Genomic DNA, 7,993 nt, shown 5'->3' with positions numbered 1-7,993 from the left:
CAAATATAACAAAAGAAATGCACAACCAAGTATGATGCATGTCTGTCCTATGTAGGTCATGAGCTCACGTGTCGGTTTACACCCTGCATCCCGAGATTACCTAGGAACTAGTCCTAGATATGGCTTTATCTCTGTAGGTGAACTTCGGCCTATAGAAATAGCACTCCCATAAGTGAACTTCGGCTTACAGGAATAGTCTAAACACAACACAACAACTTTCTGTAGGTGAACTTCGGCCTACCAAAATGACACCCCTGTAAGTGAACTTCGGCTTACAAGAATCACAAATCTCTTTAGGTGAACTTTGGCCTACAGGAACAATACCCTGAGCTACACAATTGATATTCACTGTAGGTGAAATTTGGCCTACAGGAATAACAACTCACTGTAGGTGAACTTGGGCCTACAGGACCTCTAGGGCCAACGAAAAAGTAACAGATGAATATACAATGGAATATCATGCCACAAGGCTTAACTCTTTATTTTTATACTCTTTTTGTCTATTCTCTTTATTATATTACCCATTTCTCTTTGTCTCTTTACTTTGCTCTGATTACTCTTTTCTCTTTGTCTCTTTACTCTGCTCTGGTTTTTCTGTTCAACATATGTATTTATAGCTTATGTAAATTTTGGTATGAATAGTTAGCCTGTCCCAAGTATAGTTTCATTAAGTCTATACTGAAACAGTTTAACTTTTCATATTATACCTAACCCTAGCCGCAACTCAAGGACTAACTATGTTGCCCTAGTTCGTTCACTAATCTCTGTCTATTTTTCTGTCATTAAAACTTTACATACTTTTCTTTGGTTTTTATGTTTTCTTTAACTTTTTATCTTTTCTTTATCTTTGCCTCACTAACATGTTATTACCATTCCGTAAGTGTTTTATGAAGGTAATTATGAGATTCTGCGCTTAAAGTTGTCTTTCTAAAGCTTTTACAGAAAACTGCTTTTTTCGCATTATTTTATTATTTTTATTAAAATATTATTTTTAATAAAATATTATTATTTAATATTTTGTTAATATATTTTCAAGATTTACCCTTCCTTACCCTAAAAGTTTTATAAATTCACTTTTTACCACCCGTAACTTTCAAAAATTACAAAATACCCCCCAAACACCAAAATATTTACTTCCTTACCCTTTTTAAGATCTAAAAGGTGTTCTTCAATGTTCTTCATCACACTCAAAGTGTTCTTCGTATTCTTCGTAAATTCTTCAGATTCTTTCTCTGTTTTTACCCGTTTTTCAATCTTTTCAGCAACCGATTTTTACCATAATTCAAAATAAAATTGCAGCCACTAAAGCCCCATCTTTTACACATGATTTTAACATAAATTTAACCCCAATTTAAGGATTAGGGTTCGTTTTTCCAGCAACCACAAGAACACAAGTTCATAGCTTGAATTTCATCAAATTTCATCAAAATTTCACCAAAATTTCAACAAGAGTCACTCATATAAACAATCAATTTCAAGCATAACCAAACCATATCATAATCACACAACTCAAACACAATTAAACAAGATTAATTTTACCAAACTCTACCTTGATTTGCTGCTCCAAATCCGGTTACTCTTTGAAGTGTTCTTAAAGCACTTTTTCCTCCTAAAACACATCAAGAACAACCTTGAATCCATAAAACCTCAACTGACCAAACATTAATCAACATGTTAGGAAGGAATTCCTCATCTTAAACGTGTTGGAAATTGAAGATTCTTGGCTCACAAGTCAAGCTAAGCAAGAGATTTAAGGAAGAACATCAAGAAAACACATGTTTTAAGCATGCTTCCTTGAAAACCAAATTCAAAGGGGAAAGGTACAACCATCTAACCTTATTTCCAATCTTGATAAGTTACATGGTTATGTAGAGGAAGAAGAGAGGATCATTTTGGTGTAATCAGAGTTTTGATTTGAGTTTTAGTTCAGAAGAAATCAAACTTTGAAGATTTAAGTGTCATGAAAGTTTCTCTCTTTTCTCTCTTGTAATTTTCGGCCAAAATGAAGAAATGAGACAGCCTTGGAGGTCTTGGGGATGTAAGGTGAGTTGTGATTGGTTGGTTTGGAGGTGGATTAAAATAATATTAAAATATTTCAGGTGTATAACTACTAAAACTAGATGTATCGGAACACTCGTAAAAACATCTCTAAAAATTCTTTTCTGAGCTACTAGCATAAATGAAACTAGTAACATATTTAATATGAGAATAGAATATGTATGATGAGGCATTAGCATTGCTAAATTCATCAAAGAGTGTTGGTGCTAAGCTGCACCAGTAAACTGTGAACCCGGTTAAACCGATCTCGTATTTTTAACTAAAACAGACTAGGTAACCTTATAATATCATTCAAGCATCTTCTAATACTAATATAATGATAATATTATACTATTATCTCTCTTCTCTCATGAATCGAGTCTGGTTCGTCAAACTGAGACTATTTACGAAAACCAGAATCGAAACACCTAACCGATACGGTTCAAAAACTAGGTTCTTCGTGATTGCATTATCGAGCTTGCCTCATAAGAGGTTCTAGCTTAAGGATGACATAATAACAATGAGGATTGAGATGCTTGATGATACAGCAGAGGTGTTCCCTTTACTGATCTTCTGGAGATATCCGTACCTTCAAAAAAGATCTCGCGTACTCGACAAATGAGGTTGTTACAGAAACCCTATCTTTGATCCTGCACAAGGTACAAAAAGGAAAATTTTTTGGTTGGCAAGGCAAGGAGAGAGAACCAGATTTTGAGTGTGTTCTAAAGAGCTTCTCTGTAGAGTTCATCAACTTTGGACAGTGTTTTCTAGTAAAAGAAGCATTCCACCAAGATGAAGAACTTAATCAGAGTCAGCTGAATCCAGTTCAACTTATAGTAATAGAGGTTGTTTATGCATTAATCTCCTTCATATTTTACAGTTTGTATTTCATTTTCAATGTATATCTTTATGTAATTTCTTGGAGAGAAAAGCCTAGAATTATTTCAGATTTCTTTAGGTTGTTTCATGTGTCTTGTATCTTGTACCTGTGAGGTGCCCCTTTCTAAGTTGGGTTAGCACTTGGAGTAAATAATTAGGTATTAGCATAACCAAGTCAAGTTAGGTAAGAACTTGAGAGAGAAAGGATTGAAAGAATCCTAAGAAATTGGTGTATGTAATACTTTAACTATACTGGAAATTCTACCACTGTTGTGGTGGAGACTGGATGTAGGTTGCATTGCAAAAGGCAACTGAATCAGGATACATGCTTGTGTCATCTTTCTTCTCTTTTTCTAAGATCTGTTTTCTGATATTTATGAGACAAAATGAAATTGTCTCATAAAATTACCGCTGCACAGTTCAAACAGATTTTAAGTGTAAGTTTGATATTAAAGGCTTAATTCATTAAAGCAAAAAGAAGGTCATAGATTTAACCCCCTTCTCTAAGCCTTCTACAACCTTCAATTGGTATCTAGAGCCAAGGTCTCAAGAATCAAGCTTCACAGCTTGGAGCAAAGGTCCAATGGCGAACAACTTGGGCACAACCACAATTGTCTACACTCTAACAGAAGGCCAGTCAAACAACATGCCTCCCTTCTTCAACGGGAAGAACTATGCCTACTGGAAAGATTGTTGTGAGTGGTCCCAAAATTTTAACAAAGACAAGTGCTGATGGAGTGGTGACTCCAAAAGAAGAAAATGAATGGAATGATGACGATAAGAAGAAAGTGGAGCTGAACGCTAAAGCCATCAACCTTCTACACTGTGCTATAAGCTTTGAGGAGTATCGAAAGGTGTCAAGATACAAGACAGCCAAAGAAATATGGGAGAAACTCCAGGTTACACACGAAGGCACCAAGCAAGTCAAAGAAACTATGATTGATATGCTGCAAAAAGAGTATGAGATGTTCAACATGAAGGATGGAGAAAGTATTGATGAAATATTTGAGAGATTCTCAATCATAATAAACAGCCTTGATGCTATGGGTTTAACCCACACAGAACAAACACTGGTGAGAAAAATCCTTAGAAGCCTCACAAAAGAATGGAAAACAAAAGAAACTGTCCTGGCGCGAGAGTAATAACCAAAGTCCCATAACCTTTGATGAGCTGAGAGGGAAACTTCTTGCTTATGAAACCACACACACAAGCCAAGACTCAAAGAAAAAGAGAATATCCCTTAAATGCAAAATTGAATCAAAAGAAAGTGAGTCTAGTGACAACTTTTCAGATAATAAACTTGTGTTTTTGGCTATGAGACTTAGAAGGCTAATGAGGAAAAAGGCAAGTACAAGGATTCAAGCTCAAAGGAGTACAAGAAGGACATGAACAAAGTGATTTGTCACAACTAACTTAGTTCAAAGTATCTTGGAAGATTGTGATGCAGGAAATCAAGTTCAGGACATAAATGGAGAATCCCAAAATCAAGAGAAAGAAATTTCTGGGCCAACTGAATCTGATAAAGCTACTGCAGGAGATTCTGCAGGAGACAATTCTATTTTGTCTCATGAATTTAGCAAAATTTCTGATAATACAACTTCTTTGGATCATACAGTAACCGAAACTGCTCCTAAGTCTTCAAGACCCCGTGAGTGGAGATTTTTAAAGAATTATCCACATGAATTTGTTATTAAGGATGTCTCTCAAGGTGTCAAGACACGTTCTTCCACAAAAAAAGTAAATGAAGAAATAAATTTGGCTTTTCTCTCTCAAATAGAGCCTTAAAATATCCATGAAGCTCTCACTGACCCCTCTTGGGTAAAGGCTATAGAGGAAGAGCTTGGTGAATTTGAAAAGAACTAAGTTTGGACACTTGTTCGAAAGAAATTGGAAAGAAAGTAACTAGCACCAATTGTATATTTAGGAAAAAATTAGGAGAAGATGGTAGCATTGCTAGAAATAAAGCAAGACTAGTGGTGCAAGGATATGATCAAGAGGAAATGATAGACTTTGATGAATCCTTTGCCCTTGTTGCCCGAATGGAAGCCATAAGATACTTCTTGCCTATGTTGCTTATTGTGGTTTCAAATTATATCAAATAGATGTGAAATGTGTATTTCTAAATGGTATAATAGATAGAGAAATGTATGTGGTACAGCCACCTGATTTTGAAAATAAGAAATTTTTCTAATCATGTTTTCAAACTCTCAAAAGCCCTTTATAGGTTGAGACAAGCTCCTAGGGATTGGTATGAGAGGCTTAGCTTTTTTCTTTTGAAAAATAGATTTCAAAGAGACACCACTGACACTACTCTATTTATTAAAAATTCTAATGATTCTTTCATCTTAGTCCAAATTTATGTTGATGACATTATTTTTTGGATCAGCAAATGAGACCCTTTGTACTGAATTTGAAAAACTCATGACAAGTAAATTTGACATGAGTATGATGGGTGAACTTAATTTCTTCCTTGGGCTTCAAATTAAGCAAACTGAAAATGGCATTTTTATTCATCAAGAGAAGTATGCTAAGGAACTAGTTAAGAAATTTGGTATGAAAAATGCCAAACCCATGGGAACACCCATGCACCCTAACTCAAAATTAGAAAAGGGTGAAACTGAGAAAAATGTTGATGAGACTAGATATAGAGGAATGATTGGTTCTCTTATGTACCTAACTTCTTCTAGGCCCGATATTGTGCAAAGTGTTGAAATGTGTTCAAGATTCCAATCAAAACCTAAAGAATCCCATCTTTCAGCAGTTAAAAGGATTATTAGATACGTTCATGGCACGTCCAATTTTGGTTTATGGTATCCTAAGATTGATAAGTTTTCTGCAGTTAGTTATTGTGATGCAGACTTTGCTGGAGATAGAGTGGATAGAAGGAGTACATCAGGCATATGATGTTTTCTTGGGAAGTCCTTAAATGTCTTGTCAAGTAAGAAGCAGTCAACCGTGGTATTATCCACTGTAGAGGCTGAGTATTTTAGCTGCTTCTTCATGTTGCTCTCAGCTTATTTGGTTGAAAACCCAACTTGCTAATTATAAATTAAATGCTAAAAATATTTCCTTGTTATGTGACAATATGAGTGCTATAAATATTTTCGAAAATCCAGTTTTGCACTCTAGAACTAAACATATTGAGATGAGATTTCACTCAATAAGAGAACATGTTCAAAAAGGGAATATTAGCATTCAATTTGTTAAATCAGAATATCAATTAGCAGATATTTTTACCAAACCTCTAACTGAAGACAGATTTTGCAAGCTTAGAACTAATTTAGGGATTTTAAATCATGATTTGTTATTTGCGCATTGCTAATATTTTTGTTGAAGTTTTTGTCTCTCAGGTGTGGATGAGACAATTCTGGGCAAGTGAAGAACCATCTCTCTGAATATCACTTTCTGAGCTCATTTGCACGATATGAGTCTTCTGGGCTAACCCTTCAATTTAGAGCTATGTTGGTCCAATATGTTTCCTTAAACACCACCATCTTTGGGCCCAATGAGTGTTACATTTTCCATGTGATATTTTGTGTTTTTGTCTTTTAGTGAAAAAGTTTCTTTTAAAACTGTTTTTGTTTTATTTATTAATAAAATCAAATCACTTTTTTCTATGATATCAAGTCTTTTCAAGGTCTAGTCATAGGTGATACAGTTGAATATTTCAAGAAACCTCCTTTCTTGGTGCAGTTTCCAAACTTCTCTCTTCATAACTCCTTCCACCACCTCTTCTGTTCTTCCCCACTACCTTTAGTGCTTTGCTTCATTCGAAACCTTAGTTCACTTTAATGAGGAAGAAAACTGTGATTTAAAAGAGTCCAAGGGCTAAAATCCTCAAAGTCCCAGAGAAACATAGACCCTCTACTCGCTCCCAAGATCAAACATTCACACCCTCTCCATCTCCTCATACGTCTCTTCCTCATACTGATCCCATGAAATGAACAAAAAATCCCTCAAGGTTCCTTTCTTCATCCAAGCCGACAGCACCACCTAGTGCTCCCTCCAAGCTAAGCACTTCGAAAGGGAAGCGCTCTACTGCAGAGAAATCTACGCTTGAACCTACAAGACCTAAACCTAGGTCTTCTCCTTCTCATCCTCAAAGAGGTAACCCTCGTATTCCTCTCAAATCAGTTAAAGAACCCCCATTGATCCTTTTGCACACAAGTCACACTTTATTACCTCTCCCTCAAACTACAATCCTTACCGTTTTCGATCTGCCATGAACAATGATTTTTTTAATGGTGTTATTGCTCATCGTACAATATGTCCCACCTTCTTGGTTGATTTACCAAATCTGAAAAAGAAAAGGTCTTGTTTATGCTAAAAATTTTGAATTTTTGGACTGGAACCATATTTTTAAAATAAAAAAAAACCAGTTTACCCTATTTTAGTCAAAGAGTTTTATGCAAACATGACCTATCATGAGGGCAGTATTCATTCCTATGTCAAAGGCCGAGATATTGTTCTAAATAATGAAACCATCAGTGATTCTTTGAAATACATTGATGTTGGTGCTTGTGCATACACCTCGGGTAAGTGGGATGAAGGAGTAGGTCTCTCTTACAATGATGCTCTGGCTTATGTATGTGAACACATATCTTTGATTGATGGAATCACTCCAACTCACAAAGCTCTTGGTTACACTCGTGCTCAGTTACATCGCATAGTGAACCGTGTCATCCTTCCTTAAAGTGGCTCATATCAAAGGGTGTCTTTCTGTGATACCTTGGTTTTGTATGCTATTCTCACATAAACTGAAATTTCTTTTGCATACCTAGTGGTAAGATACATGTTTGATTGTGTTATAAGAGAGAAAGTTAAAGCTCTTCCTTATGGCATATTCTTAACCTATATTTTTGAACATTTTGTTGTTGACTTGTCAAATGAGACATATGAAAATAGACACTCATATCTAAAAGGAGGTGGTTCAGTGAAACAGCAGAAATAGAGACCAACTCGAACTGAAAGGGTGGTTATTAATGATGATGATGATGATGATGACTATGAACCAGCAGAATCCTCTCTTTCGTCTGCCTCTGGGACTTCAGCCTCCACTGGACACAAATCTCTCTTA

This window comes from Arachis ipaensis, chromosome B5, assembly GCF_059453495.1.
Source record: "Arachis ipaensis isolate K30076 ecotype BB chromosome B5, ASM5945349v1, whole genome shotgun sequence".
Lineage (NCBI taxonomy): Eukaryota > Viridiplantae > Streptophyta > Magnoliopsida > Fabales > Fabaceae > Arachis > Arachis ipaensis.
Note: the sequence above shows the minus strand (reverse complement) of the source record.